The 12,525-nt window shown below is 33.0% G+C and overlaps 1 long non-coding RNA gene across 1 annotated transcript; it reads left to right on the top strand.

Moving 5' to 3' along the window:
* The first annotated feature begins 9,929 nt into the window (after positions 1–9,929).
* LOC129924772 (uncharacterized) lies at positions 9,930–12,386 on the top strand. Its single transcript, XR_008776693.1, has 2 exons — positions 9,930–10,026; positions 12,121–12,386. It is a non-coding gene; the product is annotated as an uncharacterized LOC129924772 (long non-coding RNA).
* Positions 12,387–12,525: the final 139 nt, after the last annotated feature.

The raw sequence follows: 12,525 nt of genomic DNA, 5'->3' as shown, positions 1-12,525 counted from the left end.
CACAACTTCCTCGTAGCTGATGTGCACAAACTACTGAAGTCTTATTTGTACTGCACACACACACACAAAAAACACTTCCCCAGTTTTATTCAAAATTATTGCCACCTGTTTTACGTTCTTTCCAGTATGGAGACCTCTTTCACCAAGACGAATGTATAGCAACGTACCCAACACTAGACAAATGTCTCCGAAATGTATTGATAATATAGCCAGATTTCAAATGATGTTTTCCTGTAGTAGGAGCTTTGTAATAGAAAAAAAAATCTACAGGCCTCTTTTTGATTCTGAAGTGTTGGAATGAAATTGTGACACATTCATTACAGTCGTTAACAATCGCAATGGTATCTGCCAATGTATTATTATGAGTTGTTTCTTATTGTTGAATTCATGTATGCAATAATATATTTATATTACACTGGACAGTGATTTTATTGCAGGAAAGGGGAAGTAACTATCTATATGCTATCCATACTACGTATTTTTTATTGACAGGCAAAATGTGTAGATGTCAATTTTTAACATGTCTGTAATGTTGTTTTAATATTGAGCAATGAATCGTATGAAGTATGCAAGAATGGTCAACTATAAATATAACTATGAAATTGTACGTAAAACACTTCAATTATAAGCTTCTTTATTTGTAAGCCACTTAAACCAGAAAATCGACTGTTTTTTATTGAACTAAAATGCCAAAGTAAATTCTAGTTTAAAAGGTAGTCTATAAGAAGCAAGACTGTTGGATGTAATCTGGACTTATTCTTGGCAAATATAGATTAGGATATTGCTATTATCACAATTGCGTCTCTACACGTATGGTAGATAGAGATATATGGTGGAATGATATCTAAAGCATTAAATGTATACCTAATTGAATGTTCTCTTGTCCTCTAACAACTCGAAAGATTTAAGACACTCAGAGAATGAAACACTTTTCAGGCTAAGTACGAACTGGATAAAGACTTAAAGAGAGAACATTTCCCCAGACATACACGTTTTGAGGTTTGATCAACAAAATCATTTCAGCCACATACCTCTGATTATATACATACCAGTGATTTTATTGTACAAGCCCCTTAATGATTTCTTTAAGAAATCCAATTATCTCTGGCCCAAGTATCTGGTTAATTGAGTGCTTGTGTCACTTTCTAATCATTTTAAATGTGTTTAGTGAATACCTTGCAGATTTAAAGCAAGTTCCACTCTCCAACCACCAAGTTTAGGAATGAAAGCTCAGTGCTACCATCGCATCATTCACTATTTATATCACATCTACTCACAATCTGATGACGTCATTGTACTTTGTTTTGTAATTATCTTTTACCTTACAATGCAAACAAAAAAAAGTCAATTTTTTTAAACATTTAATTTGAATTAAAATGAAATGAATACAAAGCCTGCGAGTGAGATATGTGACTTTCTTTTTTTCACTACTATAAGAATCTATGTGTACGTTCTGTTGGTGGTAAGAATCTGTATGTACAAGTTTTGTCACTGCTTTGTTAAAATACAGAGAAAAACAGATGTCAGTTAATATTCTGTTATCTTCCAAACCTGTGTCATTTCTTCGCTCTCTCCAAAAACACACACAAAAAAATATAATTTTTGTTATTAAAAAAAAAACATTTTATTTGTTCTTGAAATCAAAAGTCTACAAAAAAAAATTATAACATCACATTATATTTTGACATCCACAAATGTCAGTGAGACAGAGGCTGGAGTGAAGTGTTACAACGTAACTTCATAATGTAATGACACAAGATGCGTAGAAGTTGATGTGAATCGGGTTTTTCCTAAGTAATGTGACGAGTAAGAACAGAGTAGGATAATGAACAAGAAGAATAACGGACAAGACGCCTAAGAGGACGACGCTAGGCTAGCGACGACAGAGGACTGTGCCCTTTTTATTGTTTATTAAATTGTTGAAGTTATCAGCCTGCGTTATTAAGTATATTCTTGATTCATTCTGTTGTTGTGTCATATGGACTCGCATGCACCAGTAACATATATATACTCATCAACAAAATAGACCATCAACAGATGTGGCGACCCACGACGGCCAGGGCGTCATTTTGATCTACAATCTAGTTAACTTCGTGTTCTGGATATATCTATCTACAATTCTACACTTGGCGAAGTACACTGGAGAAGTACTGGATTAACATTCGTTTATTTCTACTAGATCTACCCTACGTCTGTGCTAATTATCTGGACTGCAGCTGGATTTTGGCATCTTTGTTCCAGTGGATCTAGACTTTCTATTAGAGAAAATTCGAAACCGTTACCAGCGTCTAGCTTTGTCAGCCATGTTGGATATTTTTAGATTGAACTTGGATCTATATTGACTAGATCTATATTTATTGTGTCTGAATCCAGAACTATTTCGTCCGTTGAAGTGATTTAGGGCAGTCCGTCGTCAGTATACCTCTACCTATATACCTCAAGAGTGAAGATACCTCATTTTGTCAGGTTTATCTGTTTATTGTGAGTACGGAAAGTCATCTGAGTCTACATATCTAGTATCTACAAGCTGACCGTTGGATCGAGTCACCTTGTCAGGTTTGTTTTTCAAGCTATTAATTGACTGTTGCAGTGTTGCTGAGCTTACAATCTAATCTACACACGAGTGATGGTATACCCTACTACCACACTGCGTGACCATCTAATCAACTTGTAAAGTTGACTCATTTATATTCATCAAAAGAGAGAGTTGGACTTTGTCATTTTTTTTTACCTCTCTTGAGACAGCACCACCAGCTTGTCTCAGTATTGACTTATGTTCCTGACCTGAAGACAGAAGCCAGCACCAACAGATCATCAAGTGGAACCGGAACCTTGGAACCTGACCAGAGGACTTTATCTGAGAACCGTACCATACCGTGGCAGCACCAGGAGAGATTGGCCTAACTCAGTACTGCCTGTCGAGTAGCCATTGTGGGAACACACCTTGCCTTGCCTAAGACAAAGACAGTGGGGAACTTGTGTGGAACTGACCGTGGTAGCTCCGTGGACTGAACAAAGGGGATCTAACTAAAGATAAGTTTATTTTTTCTCTCCATTATTATTAAATTAAGTCTATTAGGGACAGTAGATCTTTGTTAAGAGCAGGTTGCCTGATAAGGGCGTCATTATAGGACACATTAGAAAGTGGACCTGCTCCATTTAATAAAGTCTCGATGATTGTTTAGATTGTCTTGTTTTGTTCGTATCCACGTACATTTTATTTTTTTTTAGAAGTCAAGTGAAGTTATCTTTATTTGTCTCTTTCAGTGTATACTTCCTCTAAAAAGTCTCATCTCATTAGAATAGATTTATTTTTTTTGTGTCTTATTACGTTTATTTTACACTATTCTTATTATATATTAGTAATTTTATCTTAAGTAGATAAGGTAAGCCACGTTTAATCTAGATTATAAATTCTAGATTGTTTCCAGGTATTAACTAAATTGTTATACCTATGAGAGCCTTAGATCTATTTTATCCTGAGGACAACTGAGTCTAAGGAGTAATTATTTATATATAGATCTTTTGTCCCGATTAATCGGTTGACATTATTTTATAGATGTGTTTAAACACAGTCTAATTGGTCAGAATAAAATTTTTTGTCAGTATCACTGGATTGTGATTTACTGTTGGAGGTATAATATTGATTTATCTATTTGAAGTTGTATTGAAGTTGTATTGAATCTAGACTAGTGACTAGAATAGTCCTAGGGGTATTTATTGGCAAGAAGTAAGTCCATTGAATTAAGTATTGAGGTATTGATATTTGTTTATGTGGTCTAAAGTAAGTCCACTGAATTAAGGTGATATAAAATTTTGAGTTGTATTCAAGTATTGTGGTTGTGAGTAAGTCCACTGAGGTAATATTTGTTAATATAACATTGAGCAAAGGTATTTAAATATATATATATTACAAGAAGTATTTGAAAGTGAGTTTTTGTGAAAACTAAATTGTGATATTTAGGCCAATAGGGAGGCTATATCAAAACTATATTGAGACATTGTTTAAAATAAAATAAGCATAATGGCAACAGCTCCAAACTTTGATTATATGGAGACTTTTCGCCAGCAAATTATTGCTGAGGCTAAACAGCTAGAACTTAAAGGAAAGGACCTAACTAGCTATGTACAGCAAATGGTGACAATAGAGAGAGATAGAATAGATAAGATAGAAATGGAAAAGAATAAACTAGAAACAGAGCGTAGAGAGAAAGAAAAGGATAGGGAAGCACAATTAATAAAAGAAGAAGCAGATAGGAAATTACAATATGATTTAGAGAAATTGAGAATTGAAGCTAAACAAAATAAACAAAAAGTTAATAGCAATAATACTAATGATAGATCTAATACTAATACTACCAATGCCCCAGACAATCACATTGAAACCAATAATAGTAATAATCACACAAACAACACTAATATTTCAAGTGATAACAACCATTGGTTGAGGAAAAAACTACAACCCTTTCAGGAGGCTAGAGATTGTATTTCAGACTACCTAAAGAGATATGAAATTAAAATGGTTAATTGCAATATAAGGGAGGAAGAGTGGTCTCAAATTTTGTTAGACTTTGTACAAGGGCAAGCTCTTACAATTTGTCAAAACCATAATCATACTGTACAAAATAGCTACCAAATTTTAAAAAAGGAATTGCTGAATGCATATGGACACAATGCCAGCACATTCAGAAAAAAATATTTTGAAAACACACCTTCCAATCAGATAGAACCACAAACCACTATAAATTTGGAAAAAGACTATTTTAATAAATGGCTGGGATTTGAGAAGATTGACAGTACCTTTGAGGGATTAAAAAATTTTATATTGCTTGATAATTTTATAGCTAAGTGTGACCCTCAATTACAATCATTTATCAAAGAAAGGAATCCCAAAGTTTTGGATGATGTTACTGAGATAATAAGAACATATAAAAATGCCTATCCCAACAACCTTTTTTCATGTAAAGATAAAAAGAATATTGATCTAGTGGGATATACACAGGAAAACAATGAAAGAAGTAGAAATAGAAGTAGGGATAGCCAACATTTTAGATATAGCAATAGTAGAGATAGGTCAAACAACAGGGAGGTTACATGTTATAGATGTGGGAAAAAAGGACATATGGCTATGAGATGCAGGGGAACACAAAACAGGTCAAACAGTAGGAATAATTATAATAGATCAGGTAGTACACATAATTACAATAGGACAGATAGTAGAAATAATTACAGAGCAGACAGTAGGAATAGGTACAGCAATTACAACAACAATTACAATAATAACACATACAATAGGAGTAAAAGCAGGGAATATAAAAATAGAGATTCTGACAGAGTGTTTTTTGTTAGGGAAAATAAAAACAATTTTGCTTTCTACCCAGCTTTTATTAACAATGTTCCAATAAAGGCAATCCGAGATAGTGGCTGTAACACACTCGTGGTTCGGGCTGATCTCATTGAGGCGCAATATTATAGGGGATATACAAGGAAAGTGGAGTTGGCAGATGGCAGTATAAAGGAATTTAAAGTATTTAAAGTGTTTATTGAGACACCTTTTTACACTGGCCATTGTGAGGGAGTAGCCATGCCTAACATGAGACATGATATGTTGATTGGAAACTTAACAGGTTTGAAGGAATGTTCAAGACAGGAAATTGAAGCATGGGAAAAGAAATATGAAAGGTTACAGCAGAATAGGAATACTGAAACAGATAATTACATTAGTAATATGGTAATAACCAGATCTAAGAACAAGCCAAAACAAGAAACTCAGGAACTTATTGATATGAATGATGAAATAGTTAATGGTGAAGAAGATAAAGAGAAAGAGGTTGAAATACAAGGTCAAAAACAAGACGAAACGCAAGCAGAAAAACAGAAAGATGGAACTGAAGAAATGAAAACAGAAAAATTGAAAGGAATAAACAAATTGGCTCAAGAACAAAAACAAGATAACATCATTGGGAAAACATATGACAGAATTAGTGACAGGAGAAATAATAACCCAATGGAGAAATATGTCATAGAAGAAGGAATACTATTTAGGAAAACAAAAATAAATGATAGAGAAATAAAACAATTAGTCTTACCACAAAAGTATTGGAAGGATGTCATGATTTTGTCACATGACAGTAATTTAAGTGGACATAGAGGTATAAAGAAATGTTTTAGAAATTTAGCAACTCAAGTATTTTGGCCTAAAATGAAAGGAACCATATCAAAATACATAAGATCATGTGATATGTGTCAAAGAAGGGGACTTAAGGGTAAATTAGGTAAAGCTCCATTACAGTCAATGGATGAACCAAATAAACCATTTCAAAAAATAGCAATAGACATCATAGGACCTTTAACTAAAACAGAACATAATAATAAGTACATATTGACAATAGTAGACATGTTCAGTAGATATCCTGAAGCAGTGGTATTATCCAATATAGACACAGAAAATATTATTAATGCTTTAGATCAAAAGTTCATAGTCAGACATGGGATACCAAAAACATTACTATCAGACAATGCTTCTATGTTTACATCTGAGTTATTTAAAAGATGGATATTAAAATATGGTATAGAACACATTAAATCATCGCCATTCCACCCGGAAGCCAACGGGCTTTGTGAACGCCTTAACGGTGTTATAAAAAGATCCTTAGCTAAAATTGTAGAAAATAATCAGAAAAACTGGGATCAATATATTAATTTTGTTCTATTTTCTATTAGAAATAATATTCATGAGGCAACTCAATTTTCACCATATGAGTTAATACATGGAAGGAAACCTAGGGATGAAATACAAATTTTTAAAGAAAGTTTGATCTTAAATAAAATAGAAAAGGAAAATGACAATGAAACAGCTTTAGATTTAAAACAAATATGGGCGGAAGCTTTTGAGAATAACATGAAATATAAAGAAACAGTACATGAGAACTTAAATGAAAAAAGAAAATTAAGAACATTGGAGGTAGGAGACAAGGTATTACTTTTGGTAATTGACTTAAAAAACAAATTAGGAAAACAGTGGAAGGGTCCATTTGTTGTTACAAATAAAACAAGTGAAGTAAACTATAAGATTAATATGAATGGAAAAATAAAAACATATCATATAAATAATTTGAAGTTATACAATGAGAGAAATGAAAATCAATTTCAAAATTTGGATACAGAAGTAAACAATGAAAATCAAACTCAAAAGTTAGATACAGAAACTGTGGAAAATGAAAATCAAGTAGATAAATGTTTAATTGTTTTAATCAATGAGGAAACTAATGAAAATGATATTAAAAATATTCCTATACTAGAAACTAAAGATAATCAAACATGGGAAAAACTGAATTTAGAAAATTTATCTCCAGAAAAAACAAAAGACATAATAAATGTAATCAATGATTTTAAAGAAATTTTTTCCAGTTTGCCAGGAAAAACAAATATCATAAAGCATGACATAAAGTTAACTAGTGACAAACCTATTTTCATGAAGCCTTATAGGATTCCATTACACTTACAGGGAAAAGTTAAAGATGAAATAGACAACTTATTAAAACTAGGAATAATAGAACCATCCAATTCAGCTTATGCTTCACCAATAGTTATAGCAAAGAAAAAGAATGGGGATATAAGGTTATGCATAGATTATAGACAGCATAGAAAAAATGTAATCTGTTACTTAGATGATATATGCATTTTTCATGAGGATTGGAAAGAACATTTAAAAGGAATTAGGGAGATTTTTGAGTTAATTAAACAAAATGGTCTAACAGTTCAAGCAGAAAAGGTAGAGATAGGCTTAGAAGAAATCACATTTTTAGGACATAGAGTTAAAAATAATACTATCAGTCCCATTGAAGATAATGTAAAGAAGATATTAGAAATAGAAATACCAACAACACAAAAACAGATTAAATCAATACTAGGGATGATAAACTATTATAGAAAATACATACCAAATTTAGCAGAGTTAGTTAATCCATTAAACCAGTTATTAAAGAAAGGACAGCCTAGAAAAGTGACTTGTAATAGAAAGTGTGTAGAAGCTATAGAGAAAGTTAAGCATATTTTTTCTACAAATTTGATATTGAGATTACCGGATGTTTCTAAAATATTCTATGTCACTACTGATGCTTCTGGTAGTGCTATAGGAGGTTGTTTGATGCAACAGTATGATAAATTACACCCAATAATTTATGTAAGTAGGAAATTATCTGATACTGAGAAGAGATACAGTGTCATAGAGAAGGAGGCTTTAGCTGTTGTTTGGGTTGTAACTAAGTTGGAAAGCTATTTACTGGGAAACAAATTCATATTGTTATCTGATCACAGGCCTCTTAAGTTTATGCAAGAAAAAAGTATTAAAAATGGTAGATTATACAGGTGGTTTCTAATTTTACAAGAATATAATTTTCAATTGGAGGCTATTAGGGGAGAAATTAATATTGTAGCTGACATGTTGTCAAGAGTTACAGTGAGATAAACTGTTGTAAATAATGATTATTCATTTTGATTTGTTTATGCTTGTATATATATGTATATGTTCTAGTCAATGGGTATGAATAGGTTGTTTATATATGGACTATATATATTTTATTTCCTTTAAAGGAAGATAACTCAGTAAAATATAAATTGGGAATTTTATTAAATCAAGGGAGATAATTATAAAATTTCAATAATTGAAGTCAAAAGTGTAAATTAAAGTAAGTATGATCATCTACAGTCATTATTTTTTTATATAATCATTATCATCCATTAGTAAAAGGCTAGGTCAGTTTGGAAATGGTAAGTGGAGAGAAAATATACTTATTGGTACCCAACAAAAAAGTTAGGTAGAATAATTTGGAAAGTTGTTTTGACACAAATATTACATTTTGTCTGACAGGAGGGGTTTGGTGTGATATGAGACAACCATCAACGTACATATAGCCAATAACAGTATTTACTCTGAAAAACTCTGTTTTATGCCTATGGAGTCAGCCAAGGCATCTTCGTATGTGGACTATATACATGTGTATTTACTCTGAAAAACTGTTTTATGTCTGTGGAATCGACAAAGGCATCGTCGTATGGGGACTGTATACATGTCTTGATGGACTTAGTACTATTAGTTGGTGAAACTATTACACTGTACTATACTATTTCATCGTCAATGACATGAGTGATGATTAGAACACCGCATACCAGATATTTTCTTACTAATAACTGTATTGTTTTCTTGGTGTCAACATTCAACTACAGTGTGAACTTTGTGACATAGGAACATGGACAATTTTTGTCTTTCCCCAAAATTTTGGCCATATATATTGTACAGACATGACAGTAGGGATAGTGTTTTAGACTGAAAAAAAAAAAATTGACAAATTTTTTTTTTTTTTTTGATAAAGGGGGGAGGAAATATGTAATGACACAAGATGCGTAGAAGTTGATGTGAATCGGGTTTTTCCTAAGTAATGTGACGAGTAAGAACAGAGTAGGATAATGAACAAGAAGAATAACGGACAAGACGCCTAAGAGGACGACGCTAGGCTAGCGACGACAGAGGACTGTGCCCTTTTTATTGTTTATTAAATTGTTGAAGTTATCAGCCTGCGTTATTAAGTATATTCTTGATTCATTCTGTTGTTGTGTCATATGGACTCGCATGCACCAGTAACATATATATACTCATCAACAAAATAGACCATCAACAATAATTTAAAACAAAACACAAAAAAACGAAAACAAAAACTTTACAGCTTCGCAAACCAACAACTAACAAAAAAAATAAATACAGAAAAAGTTTAAAATCTTAGACTTAATTTTCAGAAGTTAATGGATTTTTTTTTTAAATCACAAAATATTAGTTTATACAAATTAGGAATATAAAAGTCAGAAGGACTTTGAAATCAAAATGTGTTTGCATGTAGAGATGACAAAATGGTCATGAAATATTTATTGCAGGCATGTCCGGTAGATGTCCAAGGGGTCGTATGTGGCAATTTCTTTTCATCGATGCAGCCCGACAAGAAAATCTTTCAATTGAATTAACGAATACAGGTAATTGCAGTTTTAATATATTAAAATAGATTAAAAGTCAACTTTAATTAATAAACAAACACTATTAATCTCAATTGATTTTAAGGTGACGTGCTATTCCAGATAGAGAGAATTGAATCTGAACTGAGTACTGTGAACAAGAAAATATTAAAAAACGATTGTGTAGTAAAAAAGTGAAACTGGGAATTATTTCACTTAGTTACGACAGTAGTTTTGCGACATTCAAGGATTACTAAAGAGACAAATCTTCGACCATATGATACATAGTAAGGTTCATTATACGCAAGATGTGAACATCAGAAATCTGTACTTGTTAAGGAATGACTATCAAAAGTCATTTTGATTGAAGAATTCAAAGACATCCTCAACTTAAAATTCAGAGAAGAATTCGGAGACATCCTCAACTTAAAATTCAGAGAAGAATTCGGAGACATCCTCACCTTAAAATTTAGAGAAGAATTTGAAGTGCTATCATTCTTTTCTTTATAAAGAGGCTGCTAGAACTAGAAGAATGAATTTTTTTTACATCTAACTCTGCGAGTTTCTACTATTAAAAAAAGCACAGACGAGGCCGCCATTGAAAGCAAAAGTTTGATCAAATGGTTGAGCGTGAAGATGTATAGATTACAGATTGACACTTTTAATAACAGAGATTATATCCTGAACGACAGTGATTAAACGCATGTTAATTACAACATGTTCTTGTTTATTATATTAGTTGAAAAGTAAACATAAAGTATTAATGTAAGCCTAGCTTTTAAAAAATAGTTTTAAAAACCAATCCCTGACCCATTCCTAAAAAAATATTGTTCGTGACCCCAAAAACATGTTGACACAGGCACCCCACACATTGTTTATTGCCTCTAGCACAGCGGTTCTCAACCTTTTAAGCTCGGCGACCCCTTTTTACAATCCCCCACTCTGCCGCCACCCCCCCCCCCATACACAAATACAGAATTGTAGGGTAGACAATAACATATAATCCATATTTTCGATGGTCTTAGGCGACCCCTGGCAAATGGTCAATCGACCCCCAAAGGGGTCGCGACCCACAGGTTGAGAATCCCTGCTCTAGCAGCTTATCCAGCCACGTTCTGCATTAGAAAGTACATTTGAAAGTTGGCAACACATTTTTGTATGTTTTCCTAAAACACATGTCATACCAATTTGATTTGAATGTTGTCTATAAAGTTTGTGTTGAGATGTTCAACTCAGATCGCACTGAAAGTAATATTTCATAACTCGTGAGAGCGCTAAAAAAACATGTTACAATTCAAGCTTTTCATAATTAATAAAACCGTTAATTTGATTCCATGAGCAGATCTTCCAGAATGATCTTTTATTGTTCACAGACATCGTGTGTAGACTACAAAAAAACTAAATTCTGGCCATCTTGTCCGCTCTTCCTCCACCAATCAGTTTGATCTGGCCATCTTGTTCTCTCTTCCTCCACCAATCAGTTCGATCTGGCCATCTTGTCCTCTCTTCCTCCACCAATCAGTGATTGTCTGGCCATCTTGTTCTCTCTTCCTCCACCAATCAGTTCGATCTGGCCATCTTGTTCTCTCTTCCTCCACCAATCAGTTCGATCTGGCCATCTTGTCCTCTCTTCCTCCACCAATCAGTTCGATCTGGCCATCTTGTCCTCTCTTCCTCCACCAATCAGTTCGATCTGGCCATCTTGTCCTCTCTTCCTCCACCAATCAGTTCGATCTGGCCATCTTGTCCTCTCTTCCTCCACCAATCAGTTCGATCTGGCCATCTTGTTCTCTCTTCCTCCCCCAATCAGTTCGATCTGGCCATCTTGTCCTCTCTTCCTCCACCAATCAGTTCGATCTTATCAGATGTGATAAATACAGCTGTGCCGTTGATGACTTCAAAGACTGAAAGATAGTGTATCCTTTACAGCACTTGCATTTTGTTAACTTACATTTTTTCGTGAAAATATTCATTTTTGTTTTATAATGATTACATAGTCAAAGTCATTACATTATAAATGCTTACATACAACACAAAGTTTGCATCGCTTACAAGAATTAGTCATTGAAAACAATTACATTATTTCCGTTCATTGTTATTATCACATCGTTACAGGTGATGAGATTCAATGACCTACTTACATGTACTTGAAACCATAGAGGCTACACACGATGTCTGAGATTACCATCCTCAATATGTATTATATTTACAATGATTTGCACAAGAAAGAATGAAAATATTGATCACATATTTCTTATCAGTATTATTTCGACTCACCGTACTGATTCATTGTCATTAAAAAAAAACAACCTAAGTCGCATGTATTAAATACAAATGATAGAAATCTTTAAATCACTCAGAGATCTCATCACATTGAATAGGTTAGTAAAAAAAAGTGTCAAAATAAAAATTAGATATGGGATTATATAAACAACTTTCATATATTTCAATCTTTATTAAAGTACGCGGGTCTTTTGAATTATATAAATTTCGATGCTGTCTACACTATTTATTGACTTG

The sequence above is a fragment of the Biomphalaria glabrata genome, chromosome 2 (genome assembly GCF_947242115.1).
Source record: "Biomphalaria glabrata chromosome 2, xgBioGlab47.1, whole genome shotgun sequence".
NCBI classification, from domain to species: Eukaryota; Metazoa; Mollusca; class Gastropoda; family Planorbidae; genus Biomphalaria; species Biomphalaria glabrata.
The sequence above is the reverse complement of the archived record's forward strand: the minus strand, read 5'-3'. Positions and strand labels throughout refer to the sequence as shown.